Source organism: Myodes glareolus, chromosome 16 (assembly GCF_982192425.1).
Source record: "Myodes glareolus chromosome 16, mMyoGla1.1, whole genome shotgun sequence".
Lineage (NCBI taxonomy): Eukaryota > Metazoa > Chordata > Mammalia > Rodentia > Cricetidae > Myodes > Myodes glareolus.
The window spans coordinates 69,440,902-69,462,334 of record NC_142041.1 but is presented as its reverse complement, the minus strand read 5'-3'; the positions used below and the strand labels follow the sequence as shown (position 1 = coordinate 69,462,334).

The window sequence follows — 21,433 nt, the reverse complement described above, 5'->3', positions numbered from 1 at the left end:
GGGTATTCAGCGAGAAAGCAACAGAGGCCAAGTGCTTCTCGTGGCCCCCGTGTGTCAGATCAAGTGGTGCCATACGGGGTCACGTGGTAAGGTTATGTCTGCGTGGTCCTAAAGTTACTAGCTTTCTCTCTCCTGACTGGTCTTTGTAAATGAGTCTAAGTATAGTGGACCCGGTCTCAACTTTCAGCATAAGTCAGCATTACCCAAGAACTGGTTAAAAGTACCAGTTTGTGGGCCTCTTTCCCGGCAGTTTCTGATTGAGCAGGCTGAAGGGAGGGTGACGGATTTGTGCGCTGTGGACCTAAGGACCACGGTCCTCCCGCTGCAGTAGAGCAGCCGACAACAGCAGCGTGAGAAGAGAGGCTTCATCAGCTCACAGTTCTGACCACAGTTTATCACCAGAGCAAGGCGCAGTGGCAGGGGCTGGAGGAAGCTGCTCACATCACATCTGTAGTTGAGAAACAGAGAGCTACAGATGCCTGCTTGCTGGTGTACAGTTGCTCTCTCCGCTCTAAACATCCCGAGATCCCCTGCCCAGGGAATGGTCGCCCCCACCATGAAGATGGAGTTTCCCACACCAGTGAACACAATCAAGATAATCCCTGCTAGGCACACCCAGAGACCTGCCTCCCAGGTGATCCTGGAGCCTAGAGAGTTGATAATTAACAGCAGTCACCAGAGTCACACCCTGAGAGCCCCTGGTCTAGAGCAGGTTTAATTGCTGGGCCTTAGGCTTCAGTCAGGATCATCTGGGAGAAACTCTAGGAATAAGATATATATTCCCAGGCCTAACCCTACATTCTGATTAAGGTGGCTTAGGGTGGTTTATGGGAGCCAGTGTTTTCATTAACGCAAGGAGCCCCGAGGGTCACTGTTCTTCCCCGGACACAGTTGAATGAAGGGTCACCTGGTGATGGCCTGTGGATACTGCTCCGGCTGCAGCTGCCTTCTAACAGTCCCGCCCCAGGAAGCCAGAACTGTGAAGCCTGGGAACCCAGTAGGCCTGAATCACAGGCCTCAGGCCACCTGGCTCAGACCTCTCTGCTTTTCTTCTTCCCACCAGGAAGCCTCCACCTCGGTGCAATTGGTGTGAATCACATGACTTCTCAGAAGCACAAAGCACCAGCTGGCCTATTCCAGACTCAGCAGGAATTCGCTGAAATCCTGTGACAGAAGGAATCATGGCTCAATAAGTGGATCTTTGGACTTATTTTCTTGTCTAAATACTGAATCTTTCAATACACACCCACTGAAGTTGTAGGATACAGATTTGTAGAAGCAAACAAACTGGTTGGCTGTGGTGGCAGAAGGAAGGATAACAATCTAGAGGTGTAGTCATGGTTTCTGTCTTATTGCTTTATGGTGCAGTGATAAAGCACTATGACCCAAGCAACAGGAGGAGGACGCCGTGTATTTGATTTACACTTCCACATCCCAGGCTTAGTGTCTACACTAAGGTAAGTCAGGGCAGAAAATCGGGCAGAAATCTGGCAGAAGCAAGGGCTGAACCAGAGACCATGGGAAAATGCTGCTTACTGGCTTGCTCCTCACCTTGTTTCCTTATAGAACTTAGGACACCTTCCCAGAAGTAGAACCCTCAAGAGTAGGGTGGGACCTGCCATATCAATCAATAACCCAGCAGAGGCCCACAGGCTTGCCTACTGGTTCTTCCCAGGTGACTCTAGTTTATGTCATGCTACCAAAAAACTAACCAGCATGATTTTATTGTATGAATGTCAAAAATTGTAACTTTAATATGTAATTATTATTTATATGTAATTATTATCCAATTATATTCTATCTCTATATCGGCGAATCAATCCCACACCAGTTATGTTTTAAGGGGTTATTTATTTTGGGGGGTAAAACTTACATACACCATAAACCGTCAGGAAGGGAGCCTAGTCGCAGGAGCCAGGAGCAGGAGCCAGGAGCAAGCACCGGAACCAAGAGCCGGAACCAAGAGGGCCTGATCCGGATATGTTTCTCTTTTTAAAAGAGAAATATACCACGCCCCAGTGGGCTGGTATTTCAGCAGCTATTGGCTGACGGAGCGGAAGTCGCTCCCCGCTGCACTGTGGGCTCGTATTTCAGCGACTATTGGTTGAGGCAGCGGAAGTTACTCCCACAACACCTCCCCCTTTTGTTTAAGTAAGAGAGTTCTAAGCCTACTACGAAATTATATACAGTAAGTACAAACCTACACAATTATATACAATAAATACAAATATCCTATTCTAACTAGTTTAAGTCTTGTATAAGAAATAACTTGGCCACATCATGAAAAGAAAGTAACTACGTTTATATAATCTTCAATCCCATCAAAGATCTGAGAAGGGAAATAATGTTACCTGAGTAATTAGGAAGTGCAATCAAACTTCCAGAACATGTAACAAATCACAGAGACAACTGGTTACCTGGGCAAACACCCAAAATCACGTTTGCAGCGTTGAAGCAACCAACTTTGGCTAAGGCCGAACGTAACTGACATACCATTTTCAAAGGCAAGGAACTTTTCAAAACTATCTTATCCTGTCTTGGCAGGATATGACAGTCCTGTTTTATCCATTTACGGATACTCTGTAACTCTGTCAGTAGTTGAGGTATGGGTATTTCTTTACCCAAAGGCCAGTTCTGCCAAGAAGAAAGGCTCCAGGTGGAGTGTCTTTGGTGCTCAACATTCTCTCGGGAATAGATCAGTGTTGCCAGGAGCGATTGTGTCTCCCTACCACAGAACTCTGAGTTAGATTAAAGGCCATTTTTTACAGCTCTTTGAAGAGGTTGAAGATTATCTATCTATACTGAATATAATGTCTATGTATCTAAAGAACCTGATTAGTCTAATTATAAATGACAAACTTAGATGACTATTGATCTATATTATTCTCAATATCTATCTAACTTAAAGACTGAAATAGTAAACAACTGTGCAATAAATGGGGACAATATGACCTCCAAATATAAACAATGTGCAAGTATACATTGCAATATGGTAAATATATATATCAATACATAAACAATATATAAGTATCTTAATCAGAGGTAGAAGTGTACAATGCAATATGGTAAAATATACATATATCAATACAATATATATATGTCAATACATAAAAATGTTTTAAACAGAGGTAGAAGCATGCATGTCTAAAATAGTCAACATAATTTAAGTTTGTATCAATATATAAGAATCAATACCAATATATTTGCCTAAAAACAATAACTCACAAGTACAAAGCTATTATTCCATAATCCAATTATCCCTCTTTTTTTTATGATTCCTGCGCTTATAAAATTCTTCCCCCAACCCTCAACCCTATACTAATTATAACCAACCCCTAAATGATGTCCCTAAACCCAAGGACAAACTTTACTGGGAGAGGGGACGTCGTTCTCTAGAATTACTTCCAGCTGTCATGGGGGCAAAAGTTACTTCTATCTTTGGTAAAATCATGACCACCATTGTGTCTTTTAACTCACCAAAAATAGTCCAGAGCAAAAAAGATAATTTCAAATAATTTTAAATGGTATTTAATACAGTGAATTAGATACCTTATTTTAACACAAAAGACAGATAAAACTTTTAAAAGCTAGCTTATCTACATATTATTTTCTTAGGGAGATCCTAGCAAGTTGCTACAAATTTGGTAACTTCAAACAACAGATGGGACCAGGCATGCTGTTAGTGTTAAAATATGTGCTTGGCGTGCGGAAGGGTCTGTGTGCCATGCCCAGGCCTGTGTGTGTGTGTGTGTGTGTGTGTGTATGCATGTGTGTGTATGTTCCCATGTGTGTGTTCTCAGGGTGGTGGGGGTAGGACACTGACGGAGGCCAGAAGGACACCATCCAACAGCTTCCTTAGGCCCTAGAACAGAGTCCACTGCTGGATTCTGGTTCTCGCTAGCTCATGACTTCCTGTCACTCTTCATGCCCTCCTGTCCCCTGTCTCAAATTCATCTCTCATCTTTTACAAGGACATACCTGATGTGTTTGACTTGTGCCTGAATCCCAAAGTCTTCATGTTGAGCTAGTTACTTCTGGGAAGATTCCCTTCCTTAACAAGGTCACACTTATAAGAACCAGGGTTAGAGTTTAAACATGGATATCTTTGTGAGGGACGCAGTCCAACCTACTGGGGCCCCCCACCCCCACTAAAAGTATTGCACAGCTATATGGAGTGTATGGGTGCCAAGCAGTGCCTCCTGATGCCTGACTGGTGCCTATGAACAGGCCCCTGCCAGCCATTCTGTTCAGCTCCCAGTCTGCCCACACAAGGTTGCTCCTTTGGCAGGGTCAATGCTGTCCCCGGTGAGCAAATGCTGAGGGACAGCCAAGCAGGCCTACACTTGTCCCAAGGTCCCTCAACACCCTTCCTACAAAGGCAGCGGTGTAACAGACCCTGCAGCTAGTTAGGATGTTATTATCATTTTTATTTTTGTGCTAACAAAATTTTGTATTAGAGTTCTTTTACTTTTCGTAAGTTTTACGAAGTCATTCTGAAGGTTTTCCTTTAACAGCATGGTTTTGATCTAAGGACATTAGAACTGTGTGATCAACTTGGAAGGTTTGGCACCATTAAAGCGACTAAGGCAGGAGGATTATGTAAATCCCAGGGCTACTTCTGGAAGGAGCTTTCTAGATTAACGTTAGCCCCAGAAAAAAACAGACAGCAGGTGTTTTTGCCCTATTTATGTCCTGGTCAATTATTTTTAAATTCTTGTATCTTTCTGCCTCCAAAACCAAAACTATTTTAAGAAAATCCCATTCATATGTGTCGTATGTGACTGATAACTATCTCCATGTAACTTTTATAGAATGCCAGACTTTAGATTTTATGTCGTATCTGTTGTCCTTCCCCATGGCATAACTGTAAAAATGCCTTCTTTCTCTCTCTCTCTCTCTCTCTCTCTCTCTCTCTCTCTCTCTCTCTCTCTCTCCTTTTGTTTTTGAGACAGGGTCTCTCTATGTAACCCTGGCTGTTCTGGGACTATGTAGACCAAGCTTACCTGAATCTCTCAGAGACGCACCTGCCTCTGCCTGCCAAGCACTGGGGTTAAAGGTGCATGTCAGCATGCATGGCAGGAGTGTCTTGATGAGAAACCTGTGGATGGAATGTGTGAGCTATGATTCTTCTATTCTAAGTGTGGGAAGCTTGCAAGGTCTCCTTATGCAGTTCAGGCTGGGCTCAGATTCATGGCGATCAATCTTCCTGTCTCAGTCCCTCATTGTGTTTGTCACCACACCTGGCTGAAAATGTTTTCTTCCCCTACGGAGCCAGATGGTGAATCAGTTAGCTCTCAGAGTCAGTACTGCTGCTGCAACTACTCCGCTGTGTTATTTTAACATGAGGATATCTCCATGTCTGTGTCTGATAAAGCCAATTACATGTGTTGGCTAGCTTTCATACAAGGTTCAGTTTACCAGCGTCTTGTTAGAAATACCTACTTAATCTGGGCTGACAAAGCTCCTCACATGAGCCATAGATCATCTAACAAAGACCCTAGCTCCACACCTGAGAAACCTCCCTCTCCCCCTTTTGAGTTGTTTGATAGGGCTGTCCAAAGACTCCCCAAACATTACAAGTTGTTGCTGTTTTCCTTGACTTCCCCCAGATTTTCTGAAGACACCATGTACATCAGACCCAGTGCTCAGAGGCCCCTGAGCTGGAACTGAACTGAAAAGTTTCCTCCCTGAGGACCAGAGTCCATAGTTCCAGATAGCCATTCATGTTAAGAGGAAGACAACAATGTTTTTCTCTAATGCTTTCTCTTTTTTCCTGATAGTTTTGATGTTATTTATTATGTCTAAAAATGTATATGGTCTGGGAGTCTTGCATCCTCTGGAATATAACAAACTGATATTCTGCTCCAAATTCCTTCTCAAAAATGCTTAAAAGAAAGAATCTAAATCAGACTTTTTCTTGAATAAATTCTTGTTTCAAATATAGTTTAATCATGTTATACATTAGTAAGATTGTTTGATATTATGAATGTGGCAAACGGATAATTCAATAAAAATTGAGCAGTAAAATTCCTACCCTCTAGCTTCCTGTTACACTGTGAGGCAATCATATGAAAGGATGGGGGAGACTCAGCACAGTTTCAAATTCTTTCATAGTGCTGGGAGCCCTGCGTGTGTCTCCATCAAGTAGCCCCGTGTAAGGAAAGACACTGTGAGGGTCTTCATTCAATAGGCTCTGAAGGGCTTTTGTGTGCCTTGTCCAGCTCTAAGTACTTTACACTGCTTCGTTGAAATAACCCAGATTCAGTATGCCAAACACAAGCACATCCTTACTACATAGTCACCGATAGTGTTTGGTCATTTGTCTCTATCCCAACCAGAGCTAGGAACTCTAATGTGGTGAGGCTTTCATCTCCTTTGTAGTCAAGTTTTAATATCTATTGCAGATAAGTGTCATCTCTGTATCTTTCTATGGAAAGGGTGTGTGTGTGTGTGTGTGTGTGTGTGTGTGTGTGTAGATCGGATGAGTATTTTCCTGTAACATGTTGGGCCTGCTTGTTTGTGTTTTCTGTCCCCGCCTGGTACCCCACAACCGGCAGGCCCCAGAGAAAAATCAACCACACAAGAGATCTCTATAAGTTATAAAGCTGATTGGCCCATTAGGTCAGGCTTCTTACTGGCTAACTCTCACATATTGATTAACCCATTTTTCTGATCTATTTTAGCCATGTGGCTCAGTACCTTTTTCAGTGGGGCAGCTCACATCCTGCTGCTTAGGTGATCTGGGCAGGAGTGGGAGGAATCAACTTCCTCCTCCTCAGAATTCTCCTGCTCTCCTTGCATCATTTCCACTTCCTGTCTGGTTTTCCCGCCTACACCTCCTGCCTGGCCAATCAGCGTTTTATTTAAAACATGATTGACAGAATACAGACAATTCTCCTGCACCATTTTCCACAAGTCCAGATGCTACATCATTTATGAGGCGATTAGGAATGCACCAATGGAAGGAACCACAGAGTCACTAAGTTTCAATTGCTCTTCTAGGGTTTCCAAGGAGTCTGGCTCTTTGGTATCAAAGGAGATGAAGAGAATCTGAAGGAAAGTGGGCCAGCTGGCAGCACTTTACTGCCAGGCCAAGAATATAACTAATTTAACAAGGGGCACATCCCTGTGTCTTCCCCAACCTCACCCCTCTCCTGCTCTGGCTATTAAATGGATCAAATAATGCTGTATTTGGGGACTGGCAGTGTGGCTTGATGGTAGCATGTCTGTCTGTTATATTTACGGCTCCAAGTCCAAGCTTGATTTCCAGAAGAACCAAAAAGAAAACTGTATTTAGATGGCGATGGGGGCAAGTGGCAAATATCCGTGCTACTCCGCAGGTGCTGAAGAGCCTGGGAAGAAGTGTGCAGCGTGCGCCTTGTTTAATCCACTTTGCTGCCTTGCTATGTAAACCACACACATCTGGAGGATGAACATAGGCTGTGCAAATTCAAATTACACCTATGACATGGCTGGCTCTGCTTGATGTGTTTCTCCCTAGCACAAAATAGCCCAAGAAAGCACATCCTTACTACATAGTTACCAATAGCGGTTGGTCATTCGTCTCTAACTCAACCAGAAAAGATTTCCATGAAGCAGACAGTGCATGTGTGCACCTCAGTCCCAGGGCTGTATTAACCTCTGCTCTCTGTGGCCATACAGCCAGGAATGAACTATGTGGACAACTGATATGCAGTACCCTATGGGTCAGAAGGGATGCGCAAAGAGAGACTGGTCAGCTGGAGGCATTGGCAAGGCTTGTGCAGTTCGATAATGGAGCTAACATTGGTGATGAGCTGGGTGTGTGGTACAGCCCCTTAGATCCCAGCACTGTGGGAGCAAAGGGATTTCTGTGCACTAGAGACCAGTCTGCTCTGCATAGATATTTTCAGGACATCTGGGGAGGAATAGTGAGACTTTGTATCAAACAAAAACAAAAGCAAACCCTCAACAAAGGAAAACATAATCCTGAGGCTTGAGAGATGGCTCAGTGGGTAAGAGCATATACTTCTCATTTAGAGGATCTAATTAGGTCCCTAACACCCATGTCAAGTGGCTCACAACTTCCTCTAACTCCTGCTCCAGATGGATCCAAGGCCTCTAGAGGGAACCAGCTCTCATGTACACGGAGCCACACATGATACACACATATAATTAAAATATCAAATATACCTCAAAATTATCACAGATCTTTCTACTCCTGTGGAATTGAAGGGTCCTGCTTAGTCAAGGCCAGTTATAGTCATCTCTGCAAAATACAAATTTCTGTGTTTCGCCTCTCCTACTAACATTTCTGTAGAAACCCTTGGTTTATGGTGGTGATGTAATCAGGGATGTGCCCCAGACTATGTTGCTGATAAAAAATAGTCTTTTAGCTTTGAGTGGAGCAGCATGCTTAAAGGAGATCTGTAGACACTTAGGGATACAGTATCAGCTTGAGCCATATGATTGACAAGTTCCTGGAGCACAGTGGCAGGAAAGACCCAGTTTGGCCCAATGTGTGATGGGGAGCATTACAACACGGAATTCTGTTCTTACTGAGCAATGCCATGCATCATCAACAGAAACATACGTGTGTTCTGATAAAGTCCCGTGTTATGTAGTCAAGTAGTGATGGAATTCTGAGCTAGGGAACTCCACAGGGAACAGAGCTGAACTCTAAAGATGCACAGTTATTATCTCACACAGGCCCAGTACCAGTCTACCATCTGCAAGACTGAAAGCATGCTTAGAAAGTCCAAAAGTCACAAGGTAACCTCATGAACAAGCAGCTCTGACTCCCATGTCACATATCACAATACCAGAAGCTCCCACAGCTTCAGATGGTACCTAGAATTATAGGAGAAGGGGTATAGCCAATTAAATGAGGAAGGGAAATACTGAGCGCATGCTCTATGTGTTAACCAGCTCAACGTTGGGAGCAGGTTGCAATGATCAATATTTTATTACTTTGGGAGTGGGAGGGGGCTTGAGAAGTAGTGTGGGAGAATTGTTCCCGTGGACAGAGCGGTGTATCTGTCATCTAGTTCTTGTGGAGGGAGCAGTGGCCTGGGACAGAAATGCAGATGTGGTAGCAGGTAGACTACGTAGCCTGGTTGGGAATCTGGGAGGATGGGCTGGAGAATGGCAGACAGGCATGGCGGGTGCAGATTGTAGTGCAGATGTTTGACTCATATTAATGAACATCAGAAAGCATCCATCGCTTGCATAACCAAGCAGACAAAACAACCTTAGGAAGGTTAGCTAGTGCTTGAACTGGAGATGCTGCCTCATGAAGAGAGAGCCAGAAGTCATCTCTGAAGTTACGTCATGGTCCAGCCACTGGCACCTGGGAAAGCCTAGGTTATCAGCCATGGAGCAGCATCATTCCAGTGCAACATCTTGTTCAAGGAGATTCAGCCACCCGTGTCCCTATGATGGGGGACAGCAGCGTGGGTGGTAGGTGTTCAACAGGAATTCCAGAGCCTTCTGTTTTGAGGACCGCCATGCCATGTCTTGCCTACTACTCATCGCTACTACATACATAAACTTACAATATTTACACATTATGCAAATAAATCATGATGTCAAGTTGCCTAAATCAGGAAAGAACCAATCAAAATGTTATTGTCTCCTTAGCACTATAGCTGGGATATTTAGCCAATAGTGTATTCAAAGTCTCTAAGTCTTCTTAGGCGTGTAACACTAGTCACTCTGTTTAGATCTGTTTGACAACTTTTAGGAAAAGAGCTGGCCTGGTTAAGAATGGTCACAGTTACTGTGGGTTTTGGAAACTGAACATTTTAATGGGAATTATAAAAGTTGTACCACCTTTCCTGCTTTAAGGTTATACCACCCTCATTTCTTAATGGTCACATGTCAACATACAGACACCAAGCACTGCTTAGAGCCCACCAGGGCGTTGTCAGGGGATGGTGGATTTAAGGATGACTTTATCCTTCACATTGCCATTTGCCATCCTGTTCTCTTGCCATCCTGTTTACCGTCCTACTTCTGGTCACGTGTTTTGAGCTAGCGCAGATACCCCTAAATGCTAGGGTGGTACAGTCAAGGTTGAAAAGAAGAGAACCACTCTAAACTCAGGAGTTTGCTAAGAGTATTAGATGCTACAGAGCAAGGTAAGGCTCGGCTAACGAGTACTGGACCAGGCCCCGGAAAGCATAGTCTCTTTCCTGTTAGTTTTGTTATAGTCTTTTGCTCAGTGGCATCTAATGGTGGTTCTAACCCCGACTAAACATTTTCTTTCAAATGTCAGGTGTTATATATGCATACTTTCTGACTGTTAGCTCCAGTTATCAAGAATATAAGAGAAAATAGAATCACTGGACAGACAAGATAGTGGCTTTTTACAAACCATCTGTGGGCAGATGCAGACCTTGCACAGTAGTCTTGTGGCATAAGAGGACTCAGATCATTTGTGAGGGTGACCAGTGCTGGAGAAGGTAAGTAGCCTCCTGTAAGTGCTGGTTTAGCCATGTCTAACCCGGCCAAAGGCTACCATATGTCTGGTTCCACCCCAACTTCTTGATGCTAGAGAGAGAGCTTTAGATTTAGATGGAGCGAGGGAGAATCACAAAGGGTATAGCTCTTGAATTTTCCTCCTAGTTTTCTATATTCAGAATTGTGTTGAAAACAGGTTCCCAACCCATTTCAGGGAACACCAATGTACACATCCGTAGAAGCAATTTTCACTGAGACACGATGGTGGACCAGCTTCAAGGAGCATGGAAATCTGTTTCTTGAGAAAATTTCGAAAACTGTATGAAGGAGCTATAAAGCCACATTTATGTGCACATCATATCCGGTATGAAAGACACTTTGATGCTGTGTGACTTTCTGTGTATGAAGTAAGAGCAATCTTTCACACAGGAAACAATGTTGATTCTCCACCAAGGTGCAGTTCCTACAAACTAGATGGAGATTGGTAGTATCTCCATGGGTCCCCAGAAACACATGCACATACATCATATACTGAACAGAAAACTATGTTAGACAATAATTTATGACAGAAATGTACCATTAAAAAGCAACTTTTTAAAAACATTTGTTTTAATCTTTATGGAATTTCGTCTTCTTGCTTCTGGTGGCTGCTGCCACTCCTTGGAGCGTGGGCCCAGCACTACTTCTGTAGCCATTTTCACCTTTTTTTTCTTAACTTCTTCTATAGTCTAATAATCTTTCCTTTAAAAATTACTATTAATTGAGTACTACTGTGTATGCACATGACGCAGGTGTGTGGCATGCTATAGTGGTCAGAGGACGTCTTTGCGCAGTTTTGGTCCTTTCCTTCTTCCTTGTGTGAGCGCTGATATTAAGTTTAGGTCATAAGTTTTTACTTTTCCCTCTGAGCCATCTCAGCACCTGCCTGCTGTCTCTCCTAACCACACAGATCACACTGAGGGCTCCCACACCCTGCCTGCTCTCTCTCATAACCACACTGATCACACTGAGAGCACCCCCCCACCTGCTGTCTCTCCTTGCTACGGACCAGCTCAAGGGAGCCACTCAGACCGTAAGGGAATCAGGGCGAAGGCACAGGAGAAATCAGGATACGGCGAGGAAAAGTGACACACAGACACTCTCAATGTTTTTGAGACATGCTGGTGCGATTTACTTACTTCAGTGCAGGATTATATATTATTACAAAACAAAGGACTTGGCAAAGGCATACATCATCAGATCATAAAATAGAAAAGAACGGCATAAAACAGTTTTTCAAAGAGAATCTTTAAAGATGCTTTGGCATGAGTACAAGGACTTTTGCTTTCTTACATTTGTAAAGTTACCCCTTCTTTTTTCTTGTTATTAGAGAGACCATTGTTCTTGAGTTAGCCCAACTTTATCAGCTTGTACCAGGTGGCTGACTTGGGCTCAGCTAAGTGACCTTGTGTGTCTGGGTGAGAAAGAAGAAGGCTACTATCTTCCTGGAAAACTTTCTGAGACTCATTTTGTACCATTAATCTCAACTCCTTTCCCTTCCCAACTCTCAGGGTCAGATGCTATAATTAGCCTAGGTTTTCTGGCCATAAGGAAGGTTGCATAGGCCTCCTGTTAAGTTGTACATAAATGCCTAATGCTGTTTCCCTGTAGAAGGCGTCTAAGGTTTTTTCTGCTAAGATTAACTCCTTTTATTCTACATCATCAAGGAATCGTCCTAATGATGATTTTGGCAATTCCCAGAACTGGCTACTTTTTTAAGGCTTTAATTAATAGTGGAGCAGAATCCAAAAATGTCCTCAGCAGTCTTGTTTATATCCACAACTGCCTGGAATAGTCTGATCTGTTAGCAATATGTAAGGATCACAAAGAACACACAGACAAGGGAAAAGACACACATATGGCTCCAAGGACAGCCAGGTCGAGTCAGTACTAATGGCGACTCAGGTAGCATTACACCACAACTGGTTGCCAAGGGACCGCCTGGAACACACAGCTCCTTGAAGCACCAATCCCAATCCTGCCGGCAATATTTGCCCATCCAGTCAGCATTTCTGCTACACTGGCGAGACAGCCGTGGATGTAGCATCTCCTAACCACACAGATCACACTGAGAGCTCCCCCCCCACCTGCTGTCTCTCCTAACCACACTGGGATCACACTGAGAGCTCCCACACCCTGCCTGCTCTCTCTCCTAACCACACTGGGATCACACTGAGAGCTCCCACACCCTGCCTGCTCTCTCTCCTAACCACACTGGGATCACACTGAGAGCTCCCACACCCTGCCTGCTCTCCCTTATAACCACACAGATCACACTGAGGGCTCCCCCCCAACCTGCTGTCTCTCCTAACCACACTGGGATCACACTGAGAGTGCCCCCCCACCACAGCCTGCAGTCTCTCATAATCACACTGGGATCACACTGAGGGCTCCCACCCTTATAGTACTCGGGTGCACATGTCCTCTGTCCCCTCAGCATATAAGGTAATATCCACAGGCTCTGGGGAATTAGGATATGAGTCATTTGGAAGCGATTGTCCAATCTGAGATATGCTGTGATTATATACCGACAGAAAATATGGGAACCACATTACAATATCTCCCCAAGTCACCTGCTAACGATATGGTCGCCCATGGACTTCTATTTCTATTGAAAGTGTTTCTACATGGATTGCCCAAAACTGCATGCGCAAGGCTGTAAACTGAAGCATTACTTGTAACAACAAAGCATCTCATAGATAAAAATGCACATATATATATGCATTGACATTAAAATCTAAGACATAAATATAAAAGAAAGGAAAGGTGAATAACAATGTGTTTAACTCACTAACAATATATTTAAGATCCTCTCTATACATAATTGGTTATATAACATCAAGATGCATATAATGTCATTGATTGCACTTTAATGGTAATTTGTGTTATGTATATTTTGCTACAATAACATATGTAACACTGAGTGGTATAAAACTCTGGTTCTGGTAAAATTTGGTGTGTAATGTTTTTATTTATTTACAAAACTTTTAATAATAAAATGTATACCATTAAAAAGTGTAATCGAGACCAAACAGCCCATCCACACATACACATACACCACATATAAATACGTAAATGCAATTAAAATAATATTTGAATTCATACAGCATGAAGTCTGCCTGTTGCAAAAACTTCCTCCTTAGGAAAGAATAAAATAAGTCCTTGAAGTCAAAAGCAGATGTAACTGTTTATCCATTATCTTCCGTCTAGGAGTAGGAAGAGCCAGCAGAAAGCTGAGCTGTTTGATAAAACCCACTGTGACCATCAGCTCAGAGGGAGATGTGATCACCATCAAAACCAAAAGCATCCTTAAAAACAGTGAGACTCCTTCAGGCTGGGGGAGGAGTTTGAGAAAATCACACCCAGGGGATGCAAAACCCAGGTGGGACCTTAGACCTTCAGAGAACCTGCATTTAATTAGAAATCTTGAATTGGGTGCAAGAGCCAGCATACACTTCAGGGATTCTTAGACAATTTTTTGCCTAAACACTGAATGTGAAGATGTTGAAAGCCTACATTAAGATCTCTTCAGATCGGACACATTTTATTACCTGTTCTAGTTTTACTTCTGTGGATGAGACAAACACCTGACAAAAGAAAGAAAGGGTTTATTTGGCTCCAATTCCAGGCCGTGGTCCCTCATTTCAGGGATGTCAAGGGAGGAACAGCTACTCACATCTCATCCACAGCCAAGAGCAGAGAAGAAACAAACTCTTCCTTGCTTTCTCACTTGCTCTCAGCTAGTTCTTTCTCATATTGTTCATGCCCCCCTTCTCCAGCCTAAGGAATGGTACCGAACATGGGGTTGGGTCTTCCTACATCAATTAGCCATGAGAACGATCCTCCACAGATATATCACAGGCCAACCTGATCAAGGTAATTCCTCACTAGGCCTCTTCCCAGGTTGCCCTAGGTCCTGTGAAGTTGACCACTATGTTTCCCCCTGGATGGGGGGATGAAACCTTTGGTGAACTCCTGCAAATGCACATTAGACAGTGGTTCTGATGAGATGCTCAGTGGGCCACATTTGGAGAGTGGTCTACTGAAATAGTGCTTAGCCCTCTCAAAAACAAAAGTTCTCCCTTTCATTTTGTGAGCTCCACATGTGGAATTTTACAGTGCACACAACTTGTATGAGCTGATACAGATAAGGCTGTAGCCCTATAACAAACGAGTTTGAGGGTCTCAGTGCCTGAAAACAATGGAGAAGTATTTCTAACTCAAAATACATATGAAGTGTTGAGATAGAGATGAGGAGGGATGTGTGTGTGTGTGTGTGTGTGTATGTGTGTGTGTGTGTGTGTAAGGGCTTTTGTAGCTTTCTATCTCTCAGAGACCCAAGCCAAATGAGGCTCACATACCCATTCCTTGACATCGTACCGTTATGTGGGTGGCTCGGTCCAAAGGGAGAGAAGGAAAGTCCACACTGTTCATTTTCACAGCCTCAAAGAGACACACATAGCTTTTACTTGCATCTCATGCCTTCAACTGAAATATAGCATTTATTTATAATATATATTTTACCTATAGTTTGTTTATTGCATGTTATCAGTTCCCCCATACTAGAGAGTACCATCTCAACAACGATATTTTTCATCTTTTTCACAGAGCCCACTGGTTGGTGTTGTTATGCTTTTGGCAAAGAAACCAGCTATGCCAGAAGGTTCCCTGCACACAGCCTTCTCAGGTTCCCCCCACAAAGACGATGCCCATGAATCAGTCGGAAGCAGTCTTCAGAATTTGTCGCCCCAATTCCGTCAAACTGTGGTGTCTAATCTGCTTTTTATTATAAAAAGGATCCAGGAATGTTATTCTTTTGGCAGTTTAAGGGGCAAGCCATGCCCACTCCTGGCGACCCCTGACCTCTCCCTGCCATCTTGGATTACACACTCTTACTGTTCTCCTCTTGGGGTTACGCGCATCTCCCTGTTTCCCTCTCTCTCTCTCTCTCTTTCTCTTTCTCTTTTCTCTCTCTCTTTGCCCCCTTCTCCTTTCTCCTCCATAACCCCCTGAATAAATATTTCACATGCTGAGTCTGTCCGTGTCTCCTGTTTCCTGTCTGCCTGCCCTGTGTCTCGGGACACGTGGATCGCAAGCCACTCTCCTAGGATGCGCATCTATCCATGTCTCAGCCAGTCTCTTTTTGTCTGGGACTGGCTGCTCCCAGAGCCCGCTGCCTGCTATCACATGGCCCGCCAGGGCCGCTTGCCTGCCTCCATCCACTCCCTCTCCTAAGACACAGGAACCGCCCGGGGATCTTGGGCAGGCTGCTTGGGAACCGCCCGGGATTTTTTAATTATAAAATTGGTGCCGGACTCAAGGAATTCGACCTCCCCAGATCTCTGCCCATGGGGCTGGGTTTTGCAGCTCCAGGCCCCGGGACCCACAGCTCCAACTTCTGGGGACAGAACTGGAAGCGAGGAACTCCTCAATAATGACCCACATGTTCCATCTGCCTGGGTGCAGCCCCTCCAAACAACACCAGCTTCCAATCGTGAGTTTCCCCATTTTCACCAGCTTAACCATCTCTTTTAACCCAGGAATTGACTGTTGAGCTCTCAGACCCCCCCACCCCCCGTGTTTCTAGGGTCGGGGGGACTATCCCCAACTTCGGGTCTTCAAGGCCCCGGTTCTTCCGTTTGTTGGCATTCAATTCTGGCTTGCATCGTCTGTTAAGCCCGTGCCTGGGACGGCACAGCCTTGGACAGCCTCCCAGCCCACCTGCACCTGAAGGCCCGGGTTCTTCAGTTCTTCCTCTTTTCCCCTTTCATGTCTGTCCTTTTTTCTTTTCGTCGTGACTGCCACTACGGTGAGGCCGGGCCTCTGGTTTCTGAGTAACCTGCCCAGATCCAGCTAGGCCCACAGCACCTCACACGTGGATCAGGGACACCTGCCCACATGCCCTGGGTGTTCGCGCCATCTGCAACTCGCCTAAACGGGGAGCCATTCTCATTGTAGGCTTGAGATGCCACAGTTTTTGCGGGTTTTTTTCACGGCCTTGACCATGGGAAGCAAGCCCCTCCCTGCTGGGACGCCTTTGGATGCCCTGCAGCCTCGCGCTTTAATGCCTTCCTTACAAACCTCCACACTTATCTGTCTTTCTTCAAAAAAAAATGGCCTCAATATAACTTAGAGGGAAATCGTCTGTTTTGTGGGTTTTCACAATTTTGGCTCTGGATAGCAATTGGCTCCCTGGCTTTTAAAATTCCAGCTGGCTTTTCCATTCCAGCAGTGACATGGTGCAGTTTTTTCGGTTCCAGTCTTTTACTCCCCTCTGCGACTTGTGGTATGGCATGGCGGCTCAGCAACAGGGCAGATCACGCCTTTAGGTTCCTCTCATTAAGCTTAAAATCCTTACAGCTCAAAAGTTGTAACTTTTCCCTACAACACGTGGCCGCCGCCATGTTCACTGGGGTCAGGTGACTTTTTCGTCATCTTGGCTGAGAGCCAGGTCACATGACCAAGTTCTACCAGTTTTACTTATGTATACCCTGCCTTTTCCCCTGGTTTTCACCAAAATCCTCTCGTTAACTCTGTTACAGGTGTTTTGCACACTGACGTGCTTTTGATAGGGCCCATCAAGAGCATGAACATTGCCCAATTCCTGTTCACTCTTTCTATGTATAATAATTGTTCATTACATCTCATTTCAGACTACAAAATTAAAGTCTCATATTTTAAACTGGTATATACTTTTAACTCTCTTACAAAAATGCCTTATATTTAATATTAAGCTGTTACAAACAGGTTTTTTCTTCCTTCTGCCTTTTTTATGAATGTATATCTTACCTGTTAAGAGCCAGTACAGTCAAGCTCAGACCCAACCTTCCAGACAGATTCTATACTGTATACCTAATATAAACAGCCCTCAACTGCTCAGAGATCTAGGGAATGTGATATTTAAATATTTAATTACTAAGAAACTTTTCATAATGAAAAGAGACAGGTTGGCTCCTAGCAGCAGCACTCTGTTTCCTCCAAGAAGACAGAAGACAAATGGACACAGAACAGCATCCATCTGCAGTTGTAGAGCAGCATCCATCTGCAGTTTGCTTCGACTGCCGGGCGCTGACCATTGGACAAAACTGCCTTTCACCTAAACTGAAGACCTCCAGACGTGGACAGAATCACTGGAATCGACAGCCTAGCTGCTCAGATCAAGATAGGCCTGTCTTCCTACAGATTTCTTAGCCTACAGGGTCTTCTGGAGCCTGTCAGGTCCTGCACTAAACAACAAAGGTCAAATGCAACCTTCAGCCACCATGGAGGACCCAAAAGAGTAGCTCTGGGTGCCAACCAAGTAAGTTCTCTGTCATTTTTTAATCAGTAACTCAAGTAAAACCTTATCCTTCTCAAAGATCTCTGACAGTTTGATAACTGAGAGGTTTTACCAGGTTACCTTACCAAATAAAAAATACTTTTCATTGTACAAAAATATGTCACAATCATTATACAATGTACGTGTCTAAAACTTCTGTTTTTACAAACCCAAGGAGTTCTTGTGAGTTCCAGGGAGCTGAATTAAAGAACCCACCTTAAACAGGATAAGAGACACCAGACATTTTCATGTCACAGACACCAGTCAGAAGCAGAGACCAGCTATGCCAGGATGTGGGCAGCACACAGTCTTCTCAGGTTTTCCCCACCCACAAAGACGACACCCACAAATCAGCCGAAAGCAGCCTTGAGAATTCGCCACCCCAATTCTGTCAAACTGTGATGTCTAATCTCCTGCTTTTTATTATAAAAAGGATCTGGGAATGTTATTCTTTTGGCCCTTTAAGGGGCAAGTCACGCCCACTCCCGGCGACCCCTGACCTCTCCCCGCCATCTTGGATCACACACTCGTACCGTTCTCCTCTTGGGCTTGTGCAATCTCCCCGTTTTCCTCTCTCTCTCTTTCTCTGTCTTTCTCTGTCTCCCTCTGTCTCTGTCTCTCTCTCTCTCTCCCTCTCTCCCCCTGTCCTCCCTTTCCCCTTCCCCTTTATAACCCTCTGAATAAATATTTCAATCTCACTCTACATGTGGTGTCTATCCAATCTCTGTCTCCTGCCCGCCTGCTCTGTGAGCTCGCCACCTGCTCACATGGTCCCCACAGTCGTCTCTGCCTTGGGACTAGAGTCCGCTGCCTGCCTACAGCTGCTGCCTGGGACATGCCAGCATTTTTTTAAAGTGTAAAAGGTGTATAGTAGTTGACCAATAAATCTTTTGTTTGAGGGAAAGAGCTCAGCAGAGGACTGTTAATCTCTACTAAGGTCAGTATTCTGATGAAAAGACTTATTATACCCTTTTTCCATAGAGATACTAAATAAACATGAGACTTTGAATTTCAGTACATGTAAATTGAAAGACTTTTGGCCTTAAATAATTAATAAAGGCCTCTGAGATATCTGTGATGTAATCTTTAAAAGAAACTAGGAAAACAAGTCCTTAAAACCATGGATAAGAACAGGAGAGGGGACTTTTCTCCTTAGCTGCATTGGGACTTTGGGAATTGCTCTCATGTTGAAGCGGATACTTATTTCTGATTGATAAAAATAATATTGTCTCTAGACTGCAAAAGGTAAAGTTTCACATCCTTAAATTGTCACTTTGGCTTTGTAAATCTTTCCCCTCCCCAGAAGAATCAAGTGCTGATGGGAAGGCTTTAAAACAAAAACTTTAATATCATCTTAAGGCCAAAGTGCCACAACAGATGAGAAGACTTTAGCTCCTTTTAAAACATCAGTGCTCAGAAGTGCCAAGTCAAATGCGGTTCTGTTTTACAGAGTACAGTAACCTTAGATAACAACTCCTTGGTGCATGTTCAGGACTGGGATGGCAAAGAGGCCATGGTCTGCAGACGGCTGGTCGATGGGAAAATGGTGGTGGTGAGCAGTGTCTCGCTTTTTTCCTTGACTCCTATAACATACCTACCAGAAAAGCACCCCAGTAGCCTGCCGTAAAGCAAGAAAATGAGTCTGGCTTCTCTTACAGGTGTTGAGAGAAAACAGCTAGTTGCAGGCAATTCTATCTTTATCAGAGTTTGAAATGCATAGGGATTGAAAAGTTGAAACTCTAAAAAGAATTAAAAAATAATGTGTCCCTGGTTCTCCCCCTGACACATAAACCAAAGCAAGCATAGACTTGTGCGTTAATAAAGCCTTCAACAGTGAAGGAATGTTGTTGTGTTGCTCTGCCTTGTAGCGGGATTGATTTGTCACTGCTTAGAAGAAAAGAGGGTTTAAGTAGGTGTGAAGCTGAAGTGCTGAGGTGGTTGTCAGTGTGTGGGCAAGTAAACACAAATAGGGACAAGTGTGTGTCTCTACAACACCCCCATGTTATTCTTGACTTAATCCTCACTCGAATCCTGTGAGCTAAGATGCACTAGCCCATAGAACAGAAAATGGATTCATTCATACAATGGCCTGCCTACACACAGAAAGCTAGAGTGGGAGGTGTTGGGATTAGAACTCAGCTGGCTGAATGCTTTTTTTTGAGCCCTTCTGCTTCCCTCAGCAAGGCTTCCCAGGTACCGTTCCACATCTGAAGATGGGAGGGAACCCAATGATTCTTATCCCAAGTTCTACCAGCATCAAAATTAAATAAAAAGAAAGCCATCTCTGGCATGATGTAACAGAGCTGAAGGAAAGATATACACAGTCTGCACTGAGGAGGACAAAAAGCCTGCCTTACCCTTAACGCAGGATGCTTTTCTTGCTGAAAGAAAGGTTGAGTTTTAGTCTTTGTTACATTAAAAGGAGAGGATTAAGAATGAATTTATTGCTGGATGGTGATGGCACACGCCTCTTTAATCCCAGCTCCTGGGAGGCAGAGGAAGGCAGATCTCTGTGAGTTCAAGGCCAGTCTGGTCACAGAGTGAGTTTCAGAACATCCAGGGCTACACAGAGAAACCTTGTTATCCCGGCCTGCAGGATGCAAACGGTGGTCCCTGATAAACATAGGGGAGAGGAATGGAAGAGCAAGAGACACGAGAAATGATGGCAAGACAGTATTTCTGATCAAGCAGTCACGTTTATTATTTCTCAGAGGCTGTTATATAACAAACACATAAGTGGGGGAGGGGTGGGCTGTCAGGTCTGCTGGAATTCAGGCCTGGAGCCATCCCTAGCTGATAGGTAAGTACTGAGGATCTGTGATTGTTGACTAACAAAGGAAATGTTAAAGTTTCCTAAAAACCTGGTGCCTGTAAGTCTCACTAGGCTAATGTCCTAGGTCCAGAACTTGCCTGCAAAGGTGAATATCTTACTTGTGAACTTAAGGTGTCTGTAAACAAAATGCAGTTTCTGGCACCTTGTCTTGAAAAAAGAATGAGTTTACTGCTTTCTATAATGATATTAGCCGGTAGGCTAACAATGGTTCAATAATAACAACCAATTTCACTAGGAAGAATGCTAGACTTGGAATCTAAGGTTTTATCTCTGTCAATCAGAGCTTTGGAAAAGTCGTTGAATCTTCCCATGACTCAGAATTCTTTAAGTATTAGGCAGTGCCATTAGAAGCCTTTCTGGGACAAGTGAACACATATTTGTGTGTTCTCTGAAAGTCATGCAATGCTGCATCCATGTAAGTTAGTATACTTATTTAAAAAATGGGACAGCACATTTTATAGCCACAATGCTTTGATGTAGATGAAATGTTCAACACAAGTGAGAAAAGGACCCAATGTAGAAGGAGCAGTGGGCTGAGTTCCCGCCCAGATCCTGGCTAGTTTACACCCAAAATAATTATACGGAAATTGTATTCTTTTAAACACTGCCTGGCCCATTAGTTCTAGCCTCTTATTGGCTAACTCTCACATCTTGACTCAACCCATTTCTAATAATCTGTGTAGCACCACAAGGTTGTGGCTTACCGGGAAAGATTCAGCATGTCTGACCTGGCAGCTTCATGGCAGGCGGCTCTCTGCCTCTGCTTTCTTCCTCCCAGAATTCAGTTCTGTCTACTCCGCCTA

At 44.0% G+C, this 21,433-nt stretch overlaps 2 long non-coding RNA genes and 1 pseudogene across 2 annotated transcripts; 2 read left to right on the top strand and 1 right to left on the bottom strand.

Moving 5' to 3' along the window:
• Nucleotides 1-696: 696 nt before the first annotated feature.
• LOC148119609 (uncharacterized) lies at nucleotides 697-1,972 on the bottom strand. Its single transcript, XR_015735160.1, has 2 exons — nucleotides 1,874-1,972; nucleotides 697-1,164 (listed from the first exon to the last, which is right to left on the bottom strand). It is a non-coding gene; the product is annotated as an uncharacterized LOC148119609 (long non-coding RNA).
• Nucleotides 1,153-7,190, top strand: LOC148119608 (uncharacterized). The gene is made up of 2 exons (XR_015735159.1): nucleotides 1,153-1,457; nucleotides 7,003-7,190. It is a non-coding gene; the product is annotated as an uncharacterized LOC148119608 (long non-coding RNA).
• Nucleotides 7,191-10,701: 3,511 nt separating this feature from the next.
• Nucleotides 10,702-19,424, top strand: LOC148119607 (fatty acid-binding protein 12-like; annotated as a pseudogene).
• Nucleotides 19,425-21,433: the final 2,009 nt, after the last annotated feature.